General features: G+C 21.2%; 1 pseudogene; it reads right to left on the bottom strand.

Moving 5' to 3' along the window:
• Nucleotides 1-13899: 13899 nt before the first annotated feature.
• Nucleotides 13900-14780, bottom strand: LOC115896224 (annotated as a pseudogene).
• Nucleotides 14781-15314: the final 534 nt, after the last annotated feature.

Raw genomic sequence — 15314 nt, 5'->3', positions numbered from 1 at the left:
TCTATATTTTATACCCATCTCTATTATATCTATTATGTTTATATTTTATACCTATATCTATTATATCCATGTCTATGTTTAATACCTATATCTATTTTGTCTATATTTTATACCGATATCTATTATGTCTATATTTTATACCTATGTCTATTATATCTATTATGTCTATATTTTATACCTATAACTATTAAATCTAGTATGTCTATATTTTATTTTTATATCTATTATGTCTATATTTTATACCTATATCTATTATAACTATTACGTCTATATTTTATACCTATAATTATTATATCTAATATTTCTATATTTTATAACTATATCTATTATATCTATTATGTCTATATTTTATACCTATATCTATTATATCTATTATGTCTAAAAATTATACCTTTATCTTTTATGTCTATATTTTATAACTATATCTATTATGTCTGTATTTTATACCTATATCTATTATATCTATTATATCTATATTTTATACCTATAACTATTTTGTCTATATTTTCTACCTACATCTATCTATTATGTTTATATTTTGTACCTATATCTATTATGTCTATATTGTATACCTTATCTATTATATCAATTATGTCTATATTTTATAACTATATCTATTATATCAATTATGTCTATATTTTATACCTCTATCTATTATATCTATTATATCTATATTTTATACCTATATCTATTATATCTGTATTTTATACCTGTATCTATTATATCTATTATGTCTATATTTTATACCTATATATATTATATCTATTATGTCTATATTATATACCTATATCTATTATACCTGTTATGTCTATATTTTATACCTACAACTATTTTGTCTATATTTTATACCTATATCTATTGTATATGTTTTATTTATATTTTGTAACTATATCTATTATATCTATATTTTATACCTATATCTATTATAACGATTATATCTATATTTCATACCTGTATTTATTATATCTATATTTTATACCTATATCTATTATATCCATTATATCTATATTTTACACGTATGTCTATTTTATCTATATTTTATACCTATATCTATTATATCTACTATGTCTGTATTTAACACCTATATCTATTATATCTATTATGTCTATATTTTATACCTATATCTATTCTGTCTATATTTTGTACCTATATCTATTATATCTATTACGTCTATATTTTCTACCTATATCTATTATATCTATTATGTCTATATTTTATACCTATATCTATTATATCCATTATATCTATATTTTACACGTATGTCTATTTTATCTATATTTTATACCTATATCTATTATATCTACTATGTCTGTATTTAACACCTATATCTATTATATCTATTACGTCTATATTTTCTACCTATATCTATTATATCTATTATGTCTATATTTTATACCTATATCTATTATATCTATTATGTCTATAGTTTTCACCTATAAGTATTTTGTCTATATCTTTTACCTATATCTATTATATCTATTATGTCTATATTTTGTACCTATATCTATTATGTCTATTATGTCTATATTGTATACCTACATCTATTATATCTTATGTCTATATTTTATACCTATATCTATTATATCTCTTATGTCTATATTTTATACCTATATCTCTTATATCTGTTATTATTATATTTTATATCCATATCTATTATGTCCATATATTATACCTATAACTATTATATCTAATATGTCTATATTTTATACGTATATCTATTATAACTATATTTATACCTATATCTATTATATCTATATTTAATACCTATATCTATTATATCTATTAAATTTACATTTTGTAATTATATCTATTATATCTATATTTTATACCTATATCTATTATATCTATTATACCTATATCTATTATATCTATTATACCTATATTTGATGACGATATCAATTATATCTATATTTTTTCCTGTATCTATTATATCTATATTTTATAGCTTTATCTATTTTATCTATTATTTCTATATTTTATACCTCTATTATATCTATTATGTCTATATTTTATACCTCTATCTCTTACATTATTGTGTCGATATTTTATACCTCTATTACATCTATTATGTCTACCTATTATATCTATTATATCTATATTTAATACCTATATCTATTATATCTATTATGTCTATATTTTATACCTATGTCTATTATATCGATTATGTCTATGTCTTATACCTATATCCGTTATATCTATTATGTCTATATTTTATACCTATATCTATTATGTCTATATTTTATACCTTTATCTATTATATATATTGTGTCTATACTTTATACCTATATCTATTATATCAATTATGTCCATATTTGAAACCTACATCTATTACATCTATTATGTCAATATTGTATAACTATCTCTATTATATCTATTATTTCTATATTTTATTCCTCACTCTATTATGTCTATTATGTCTATAATTTATACCTCTATCTATTATATCTATTAGGTGTATATTTTATACCGCCAAAAATTATATGTAATATGTCTATATTTTATTCCTCTATTGTATCTATTATGTCTCTATTTTATATCTCTATGTATTATATCTATTATGTCTATATTTTATAACTCTATGTATTATATCTATTATGTCTATATTTTATAACTATATCTATTATATCTATTATGTCTATATTTTAGACCTCTATCTATTATATCTATTATGTCTATATTTTATTCTTCTATGTATTATATCTATTATGTCTATATTTTATAACTATATCTATCATGTCTATATTTTTTACCTTTATCTATTTTATCTATTATGTCTATATTTTATACCTACATGTATTATATCTATTATGTCTATATTTTATTCCTATATCTATTATATCTATTATGTCTATATTTTTTTCCTATATCTATTATATCTATTATGTCCATATTTTACACCTATATCTATTATGTCTATATTTTATACCTATATCTATTATGTCTATATTTAATTCCTATATCTATTATATCTATTATGCCTATATTTTATACCTATATCTATTAAGTCTATGTTTTATACCTATATCTATTATATCTATTATGTCTATATTTGATAACTATATCTATTATATCTATTATGTCTGTATTTTATACCTATATCTATTATATCTATTATGACTATATTTTATCCCTCTATCTATTATATCTATTATGTGTATATTTTATAACTCTATCAATTATATCTATTATGTCTATATTTTATACCTCTATTATATCTATTATGCCTATATTTCATACCTATATCTATTATATCTATTATGTCTATATTTTATATCTGTATCCATGATGTCTATTATGTCTTTATTTTAAAGCTATATATATTATATCCATTATGTCTATATGGTATAACTATATCTATTAAGTCTATATTTTATATCTATATTTATTATATCTGTTATGTCTATATTTTATGCCTATATCTATTGTGTCTATATTTTATACCTATATGTGTTATGTCTATATTTTATAACTATATCTATTATATCTATTATGTCTATATTTTATAACTATATGAATTATGTCTATTATGTGTATTATGTGTATAGCTATTATATCTATTTTGTCTATATCTATGGTACCTATTATGTCTATATTTTATAACTGTATCTATTATATCTATTGTCTATATTTTATACCTCTATCTATTATATCTTTTATGTCTATATTTTATAGCATTATCTATTGTATCGATTAGGTATATATTTTATACCTCTACCTATTACATCTATTATGTTTATATTTATACCTCTATCTACTATATCTATTATGTCTATATTTTATTCCTATATCTATTATATCTATTATATCTATTATGTGTATATTTCATACCTCTATCTCTTATATCGATTATGTCTAAATTTTATACGTCTATTATATCTATTATGTCTATATTTTATACCTATATATATTATATCTGTTATGTCTATAATTTATACCTCTATTATATCTATTATGTCTATATTTTATACCTCTAACCATTATATCTATTATATCAATGATGTCTATATTTTATACCTCTATTCATTATATCTAATTTGTCTATATTTTATAACTATATATTATTTCTATTATGTCTATATTTTAACCTATGTCTGTTATGTCTATATTTTATACCTATATACATTATATCTATTATGTCTATATTTTATACCCATATCTTTTATATCTATATTTTATACCTATATCTATTTTATCTATTATATCTCTATTTTATAACTATATCTGTTATATGTATTATGTCTATATTTTATACCTATATCTATTATGTCTGTCTATATCTATTATATCTCTTATGTCTATATTTTATACGTATATCTATATCTATTATGTCTATATTTTGTAACTCTCTTATATATGTTATGTCTATATTTTATACCTATGTCTATTATTCCTATTAGGTCTATCTTGTATACCTATATCTATTATATCTGTTATGTCTATATTTTATACCTATATCTCTTATATCTATTATGTCTATGTTTTATACCAATTTCTATTATATCTATTATGTCTATATTATATACCTATATCTATCATATCTATTATGTCTATATTTTATACCTATATATATCATATTTATTATGTCAATATTTTATACCTATATCTATTGTATCTATTATGTCTATATTTTATACCTGTATCTTTTGTATGTATTATGTCTATATTTCATTCTGATATCTATTATATCTATTACGTCTATACTTTATACATATATCTATTATGTCTATATTTTATACCTGTATCGATTATATATGTCTATATTTTATACCTATATCTTTATATCTCTTATGTGTATATTTTTTACCTATATCTATCATATCTACTATGTTTATATTTTATACCTATATCTCTTATGTGTATATTTTATAAATATATCGATTATATCTATTATGTCTATATTTTATACCTATATCTATTATACACCTTATGTCTATATTTTATACCTATATCTATTATATATAATATGTCTATATTTTATACCTATATCTATTATGTCTATATTTTATGCCAATATCTATTATATCTATTATATCTATATATTGTAAATTTATCTATTATATCTATTTTGTCTATTATTTATTCCTATATCTGTTATATCTATTAAGTCTATATTTTATACTTATATCTATTATATCCACTATTTCTAAATTTTATACCTATATCTATTTTATCTGTATTTGATACTTATATCCATGATATCTATATCTATATTTTATACCTATATCTATTATATCTATTATGTCTATATTTCATACCTATATCTATTATACCTATTATATGTATATTTTATACCTACATCTTTTAAAACTATATTTTATACCTATATCTATTATATCTATTATATCTATATTTTATACCTATATCTATTATATCTATATTTCACACCTATATCTATTATTTCTATTACGTCAATAATTTATACCTATATCTATTATGTCTATATTTTATATCTATATCTATTATATCAACTATATGTATATTTTATAGGTATATGTATTATATCTATTATGTCTATATTTTATACCTATATCTATTATAACTAGTATGTCTATATTTTATACCTATATCTATTATATTTATATTTCATACCTATATCTATTTTATCTGTTATATTTATATTTTATTACTATATCTATTATATCTATATATTATTCCTGTATCAATTATAAGTATTATATCTATATTTTATACCTATATCTATTATATGTATATTTTATACCTATATCTAATATATCTATTATATCTATATTTCGTAACTATGTCTATTATATCTCTATTTTTTACCTATATCTATTATATCCATTATGTCTATTTTTTTATACCAGTGTCTATTATATCTATTATGTTTATACTTCATACCTATATCTATTATATCGATTTTGTCTACATTTTATACCTTTATGTATTATATCTATTATGTCTATATTTTATACCTATATCAATTATATCTATTTTTTCTATATTTTATACCTATATCTAATATATCTATTATGTCTACATTTTATAGCTACATCTATTATATATATTATGTATATATTTTATACCTATATCTATTATGTCTATATTTTATACCTATATCTATTATATCTAATATGTCTTTATTTTATACCACTATTATATGTATTATATCTATATTTTATACCTATATCTATTTTGTCTATATTTTATACCTATATGTATTATATCTTTTATGTCTATATTTTGTAACTATATCTATTACATCTATTATGTCTATGTTTTATACCTATATCTATTATGTCTATATTTTATACCTGTATCTATTATATCTATTATGTCTATGTTTTATACCTATATCTATTATATCTATTATGTCTACATTTTTTAACTATATCTATTATATCTCTTATGTCTATATTTCATACCTATATCTATTACATCTATTTTGTCTATATCTATTACACCTATTATGTCTATATTTTATACCTATATCTATTATATCCATTGTCTATATATTATAACTATATCTATTTTCTACAGGTTATGCCTATTACTATTATATCTATTATGTCTAAATTTTATACCTATATCTATTGTATCTATTATGTCTATATTTTATACCTATATCTATTATGTCTATATTGTATACCTCTATTATATCTATTATATCTTTATTTTATACCTTTATCTATTATGTCTATATTTTATACCTATATGTGTTATATCTATTATGTTTATATTTTATAACTATATGTATTATATCTATTATGTCTATATTTTATATCTATATCTATTATATCTATTATGTCTATATCTATTATACCTATTATGTCTATATTTTATAACTGTATCTATTATATCTATTGTCTATATTTCATACGTCTCTCTATTATATCTTTAATGTCTATATTTTATAGCTTTATCTATTATATCTATTGGGTCTATATTTTATACCTCTATCTATTACATCTATTATGTTTATATTTTATACCTCTATCTACTATATCTATTATGTCTATATTTCATTTCCTCTATCTATTATATCTATCATATCTATTTTGTCTATATTTTATACCTCTATCTGGTATATCGATTATGTCTAAATTTTATACGTTATCTATTATATTTATTATGTGTATATTTTATACCTATATCTATTATATCTATCATGTCTATAATTTATACATCTATCTATTATGTCTATATTTTATACCTCTATCGATTATATCACTTATGTCTATATTTTATACCTCTCTTCATTATATCTATTTTGTATATATTTTATCACTATATATTATTTCTATTATGTCTATATTTTAACCTCTGTCTGTTATGTCTATATTTTATACCTATATCCATTATATCTATTATGTCTATATTTTATAACTATATGTGTTATATCTATTATGTCTATATTTTATTCCAATATCTATTATATCCACTATATCTATATTTTATACCTATATCTATTATATCTATATTTGATACCTATATCCATTATATCTATTATATCTATATTTTATACATATATCTATCATATCTATTATGTCTATATTTAATGCCCATATCTATTATGTCTATTATGTCTATATTTTATACTTATATCTATTATAACCATATTTTATACCTATATCCATTATATCTATATTTTTTCTATATATATTATATCTATTATAATTATATTTTATGATTATATCTATTATATCTATATTTTATACCTATATCTATTATATCTATTGTCTATATTTTATACATGTATCTATTATATCTATTTTTTATACATATATCTATTATATCTATTATATCTATATTTTATACCTATATATATTATATCTATATTTTGTACCTGTATCTATTATATCTATTATGTCGATATTTTATACCTATATCTATTAAGTATATTTTATACCTATATCTCTTATATCTATTATGTCTATATTTTATAGCTATATATATCATATGTATTATGTCTATATTTTATACCCATATATATCATATCTATTATGTCTATATCTTATACCTATATCTATTATATCTCTTATGTCTATATTTTATACCTATATCTATTTTATCTTTTATGTCTATATTTTATACCTATATCAATTATACCTATTATTTCTATAACTTATACCTATATCTATTATATCTATTATGTCTATATTTCATACCTACATCTATTATATCTATTATGTCTATATTTTATACCTATATCTATTACGTCTATGTTTTATACCTATATCTATTTTATCTATTATGTCTATATTTTATACCTATATCAATTATACCTATTATGTCTATAATTTATACCTATATCTATTATGTCTATATTTCATACCTACTTCTCTTATATCTATTATGTCTATACTTTATGCCTATATCTATTACGTCTATGTTTTATACCTATATCTATTATATCTATTATGTCTATATTTCATACCTATATCTATTATATCTATTATGTCTGTATTTTATACCTATAATTTTTATATCTATTATGTCTATATTTTATCCCTCTATTATATCTATTATGTCTATATTTTATAATTCTATCAATTATATCTATTATGTCTATATTTTATACCTCTATTATATCTATCAAGCCTATATTTTTTACCTATATCTATTATATCTATTATGTTTATATTTTATATCTATATCCATTATGTCTATTATGTCTATATTTTATACTTATATATATTATATCTATTATGTCTATATTGTATACCAATATGTCTTAAGTCTATATTTTATTCCTATATTTATTATATCTATTATGTCTATATTGTATACCTATATCTATTATGTCTATATTTTATACCTATATCTGTTATGTCTATATTTTATACCTATATCTATTATGTCTATATTTAATACCTATATCTATTATATATATTATGTCTATATTTTATACCTATATCAATTATGTCTATATTTTATACCTATATCTATTATATCTATTAAGTCTATATTTTATACCTATATCTATTGTATCTATTATGCCTATATTTTATACCTATATCTATTATATTTATTATATCTATATTTTATACCTATATCCATTATGTCTATATTTTTTACCTATATCTATTATATCTATTATGTCTATATTTCATACCTATATCTATTATGTCTCTATTGTATACCTATATTTATTATATCTATCAGATTTATATTTTATCATTATATCAATTATATCTCTATTTTCTGTGTATATCTATTATATCTATTATATGTGTATTTTATACCTATATCTATTATATCTATATTTTATACCTTTATGTATTATATCTATTATGTCTATATTTCATACCTTTATCTATTATTCCTCTTATGTCTATATATTATACCTGTATCTATTATATTTATTGTGTCTATACTTTATACCTATATCTATTATGTCTATATTTTATATCTTTATCTATTATATCTATTAGGTCTATATTTTATACCTATACCAATTATACCTATTATGTCTATAATTTATACCTATATCTATTATATCTATTATGTCTATATTTCATACGTACATCTATTGTAACTCTTATGTCTATATTTTATACCTATATCTATTATGTGTATATTTAATACCTATATCTATTTTATATATTATGTCTATATTTTATACCTATATCTATTATGTCTATATTTTATACCTATATCAATTATATCTCTTATGTTTATATTTTATACATATATCTATTATATCTATTATGTCTGTATTTTATGCCTATATCTATTATATCCACTATATCTATATTTTATACCTATATCTATTATATCTATAATTGATACCTTTATCCATTATATCTATTATATCTCTTTTATACATATATCTATTATATCTATTATGTCTGTATTTTATGCCTTTATCCATTATATGTATTATATCCATATTTTATACTTATATCTATTATAACCATATTTTATACCTATATCCATTATATCTATATTTTTTCCTATATCAATTATATCTATTATATTTATATTTTATAATTATATCTATTATATCTATATTTCATACCTATATCTATTATATCTATTTTCTATGTTTTATACCTCTATATGTTTTATCTTTTTTTATACATATATCTATTATAACTATTATATCTTTATTTTATACCTATATCTATAATATCTATATTTTACCTGTATCTATTATATCTATTGAGCCTATATTTTATACCTATATCTATTATATCTATTATGTCTCTATTTTATAACTATATCTATTATATCTATTATGTCTGCATATTATACCTATATCTATTATGTCTATATTTTATACCTATACCTATTATAACTATTATGTCTATATTTAATAATTCTATATTATGTCTATATTTTACACCTATATCTATTATGTCTATATTTTTAAAGTATATATTATGTCTATATTTTATATCTATATCCATTATATATATTATGTCTATATGATATATCTGTATCTCTTATATCTATATTTTTCACCTATATCATTTTATAACAATATCTATTATATCTATTATGTCTATATTTATTATCTTTATCTATTATATCTATTATGTCTATATTTTATATCTATATGTATTATAACTAATATGTCTCTATTTTATACCTATATCTATTATATCTATTATGTGTATTTTTTATACCTATATCTATTATATCTATTATGTCTGTATTTTATACGTATATCTCTTCTGTCTGTGTTTTATACCTATATTTATTATATCTATTATGTCTGCATTTTATTCCTATATCTATTATATCTATTATGTCTAAATATTATACCTATATCTATTATGTCTATATTTTATACCTATATCTATTATGTCTATATTTTATACGTATATCTATGATGTCTATATTTTATACCTATATGTACTATGTCTATATTTAATACCTCTATCTATTATATCTATTATGTCTATATATTGTACCTATGTCTATTATGTCTATATTTTTTACCTATATCTATTATATCTATTACGTCTATATTTCATACCTGCATCTATTATTTCTATTATGTCTATATTGTAAACCTATGTCTATTATATCTATTATATCTATATTGTATACCTATATCTATTATATCTATTGCCTATATTTTATACCTGTATCTATTGTATCTATTTTGTATACGAACATCTATTTAATCTATTATATCTATATTTTATACCTATTATATCTATAATGTCTATATTTTATACCTATATGTATTATGTCTATATTTTATACCTATATCTATTAAATCTATTAGGTCTATGTTTTATACGTATATCTATTATATCTATTATGTCCATATTTTATACCTACATCTGTTGTATCTATTATGTCTAAATATTGTACCTATAACTATTATTTCTATATTTTATAACTATATCTATTATATCTATTATGTCTATATATTATACCTATATCTATTATATCTATATTTTATACCACTATCTATTATATCTATTAGGTCTATATTTTATACCTATATCAATTATACCTATTATGTCTATAATTTATACCTATATCTATTATATCTTTTATGTCTATATTTCATACGTACATCTATTGTAACTCTTATGTCTATATTTTATACCTATATCTACTATGTCTATATTATATAACTATATCTATTATGTCTATATTTTATACCTATATCTATTATATGTATTATGTCTATATTTTATACCTATATCTATTATGTCTATATTTTATTTATTTTATTTTATTTTTTTTTTGAATTCTGATTTTATTTTATTTTTTTTTTCTTTTTTTTTTTATTATACTTTAAGTTCTAGTGTACATGTGCATAACGTGCAGGTTTGTTACTTATGTATACTTATGCCATGTTGGTGTGCTGCACCCATCAACTCGACAGCACCCATCAATTCATCATTTATATCATTTATAACTCCCCAATGCAATCAGTCCCTCCTCTCCCCTCCCCCCTCCCCATGATAGGCCCCAGTGAGTGATGTTCCCCTTTCCGAGTCTATGTCTATATTTTATACCTATATCTGTTATGTCTATATTTTATACCTATATCTATTATGTCTATATTTAATACCTATATCTATTATATCTTTTATGTCTATATTTTATAACTATATCTCTTATATGTATTATGTATATATTTTATACCTATATCTATTATGTCTATATTTTATACCTCTATATATTCAATTGTATCTATATTTTATATTTATATCTATTATGTCTATATTTTATAACTATATCTATTATATCGATGATGTCTATATTTTATACTTATATGTATTATATCTATTATGTCTATATTGTATACCCATATCGATTATATCTATTATGTCTGTATTTTATACCTATATCCACTATATCTATTATGTCTATACTTTATACCTATATCTATTATGTCTACTATGTCTTTATTTTATACCTATATCTATCTGTATCTATTATGTGTATATTTTATACCTATATCTATTATATCTATTATGTCTATATTTTATACCTATAATTATTATGTCTATATTTTATACCTATATCTATTATATCTACGATGACTATATTTTATGCATGTATCTATTAAATTTACTGTGTATATATTTTATACCTATATATATTATATCTATTATGTCTATAATTTATTCCTATATCTATTATATCTCTTATGTCTATATTTCATACCTATATCTATTATGTCTGTATTTTTTACCTATATCTATTATATCTATTATGTCTATATTTCATACCTATATCTATTATGTCTATATTGTATACCTATATCTATTATATCTATTAGATTTATATTTTATCATTATATCAATTATATCTATATTTTATACATATATCTATTTTATCTATTATATGTATATTGTTTACCTATATCTATTATATCTATATTTTATACCTTTATGTATTATATCTATTATGTCTATATTTTATACCTATATCTATTATACCTCTTGTGTCTATATATTATATTTATTGTGTCTATACTTTATACCTATATCTATTATGTCTATATTTTATATCTTCATCTATAATATCTATTATGTCTATATTTTATACCTATATCTCTTATATCCATTATGTCTATATTTTATACATATGTGTATTATATCTACTATGTCTATATTTTACACCGATATCTATTATATCTATTATGTCTATATTTTATACCTATATCTATTATGTCTAAATATTATACCTATATCTATTATGTCTATATTTCGTACCTATATCTATTATAACCATTATGTCTATACTTTGTACCTATATCTATTATGTCAATATTTTTTACCTATATCTATTATAATTTTTATGTCTATATTTGATAACTATATCTATTATATCTATTATGTCTATATTTTATACTTATTTCTATTATGTCTGTATTTAATACCTATATCTATTATGTCTATATTTTATACGTATATTATATCTATTATGTCTATGTTTTTTACCTATATCTATTATATCCATTATGTCTATGTTTTATGACTATATCTATTGAATCTATTATGTCTATATTTTATGCCGATATCTATTATGTCTATATTTTATACCTATATCTATTATATCTATTATGTCTATATTTTATAACTATATCTATTAAATCTATTATGTCTATATTTTATACCGATATCTATTATGTCTCTATTTTATACCAGTATCTATTATATCTATTATGTCTATATTTTATACCTATATCTACTAAATCTATTTTGTCTATATTGGATATCTATATCTATTATATCTATATTTTATACCTATATCTATTATATCTATTATGTCTATATTTTATACCTATAATTATTATATCTAATATGTCTATATTTTATATCTATATCTATTATGTCTTTATTTTATATCTATATCTGTTGTATCTGTCTATATTTTATACCTATATCTGTTGTATCTATTATGTCTATATCTTTTTTTTTTTTTAACAGGCTTAATTCACTTTATTTTTCTTGTATAATAAGCCTATGTTGTAGCCACAGCTGGAGCCTGGGTCCGCTGCACGGAGACTCTGGTGTGGGTCTTGACAAGGTGGTCAGTGAATTCCTGATAGGTAGACTTGGTAAACACAGTCTCCTTCCACAGGTCAGGGGTCAGGTAGCTGTAGGTCTTAGAGATGGCATCAAAGGTGGCCTTGGCGAAGTTGCCCAGGGTGGCAGTGCAGCCCCGGGCTGAGGTGTAGCAGTCATCAATACCAGCCATCATGAGCAGCTTCTTGGGCACAGGCGCTGAGACGATGCCAGTGCCCCTGGGTGCAGGGATGAGGCGCACCAGCACAGAGCCACAGCGGCCTGTCACCTTGCAAGGGACGGTGTGGGGCTTGCCGATCTTGTTCCCCCAGTAGCCTCTGCGCACCGGGACAATGGAGAGTTTGGCCAGGATGATGGCCCCACGGATGGCGGTGGCCACCTCCTTGGAGCACTTAACACCCAGGCCGACGTGGCCATTGTAGTCCCCGATAGCAACAAACGCCTTGAACCTGGTGCGCTGACCAGCACGGGTCTGCTTCTGCACCGGCATAATCTTCAAAACCTCATCTTTGAGAGAGGCCCCCAAGAAAAAGTCAATGATCTCAGATTCCTTAATGGGCAGAGAGAAGAGGTAGATCTCCTCCAGGGACTTGATCTTCATGTCCTTGACCAAGCGTCCCAGCTTGATGACGGGCATCCACTCCTCATCCTCGGCCTTGCCTCCGCGAGCTCTGCGGCCTCGGCCGCGACCTCGTCCACGGCCGCGACCCCGGCCCCGGATGCCAATGCCGAAACCTCCGCGGAAGACACCGCGGATCCCCATCCCAGGGCCACCAGGGCCTCCGGACCACCCCGCTGCACCGGCGTCATCCGCCTTTGGTGTTTTATCGGAGAAGAAGCTTATGTCTATATCTTATACACATATCTATTATATCTATTATGTCTATATTTCATACCTATACCTATTATATCTATTATGTCTATATTTTATATCTATATCTATTATATCTATTATGTCTATATTTTATACCTATATCTTTTATATCAATTTTGTCTATATTTTATACCTATTTCAATTATGTCTATATTTTATTCCTATAACTATTATATCTATTATGTCTATATTTTCTACCTATATCTATTATGTATATATTTATACCTATATCTAGTATAATTATTATGTCTATATTTTATACCTATACCTATTATATCTATTATGTCTATATTTTATACCTATTTCGATTATATCTATTATGTCTGTATTTTATACCTATATCTATTATGTTTATATTTTATACCTATATCTATTATGTCTATATGTTATACCTATATCTAATATGTCTATATTATATACCTATATCTATTATGTCTATTATGTCTATATTTTATACCTATATCTATTATATCTAC

Source organism: Rhinopithecus roxellana, unplaced genomic scaffold (genome assembly GCF_007565055.1).
Source record: "Rhinopithecus roxellana isolate Shanxi Qingling unplaced genomic scaffold, ASM756505v1 contig921, whole genome shotgun sequence".
In the NCBI taxonomy this organism is placed as follows: domain Eukaryota; kingdom Metazoa; phylum Chordata; class Mammalia; order Primates; family Cercopithecidae; genus Rhinopithecus; species Rhinopithecus roxellana.
Note: the sequence above shows the minus strand (reverse complement) of the source record. Positions and strands in the feature narration are given on the sequence as shown.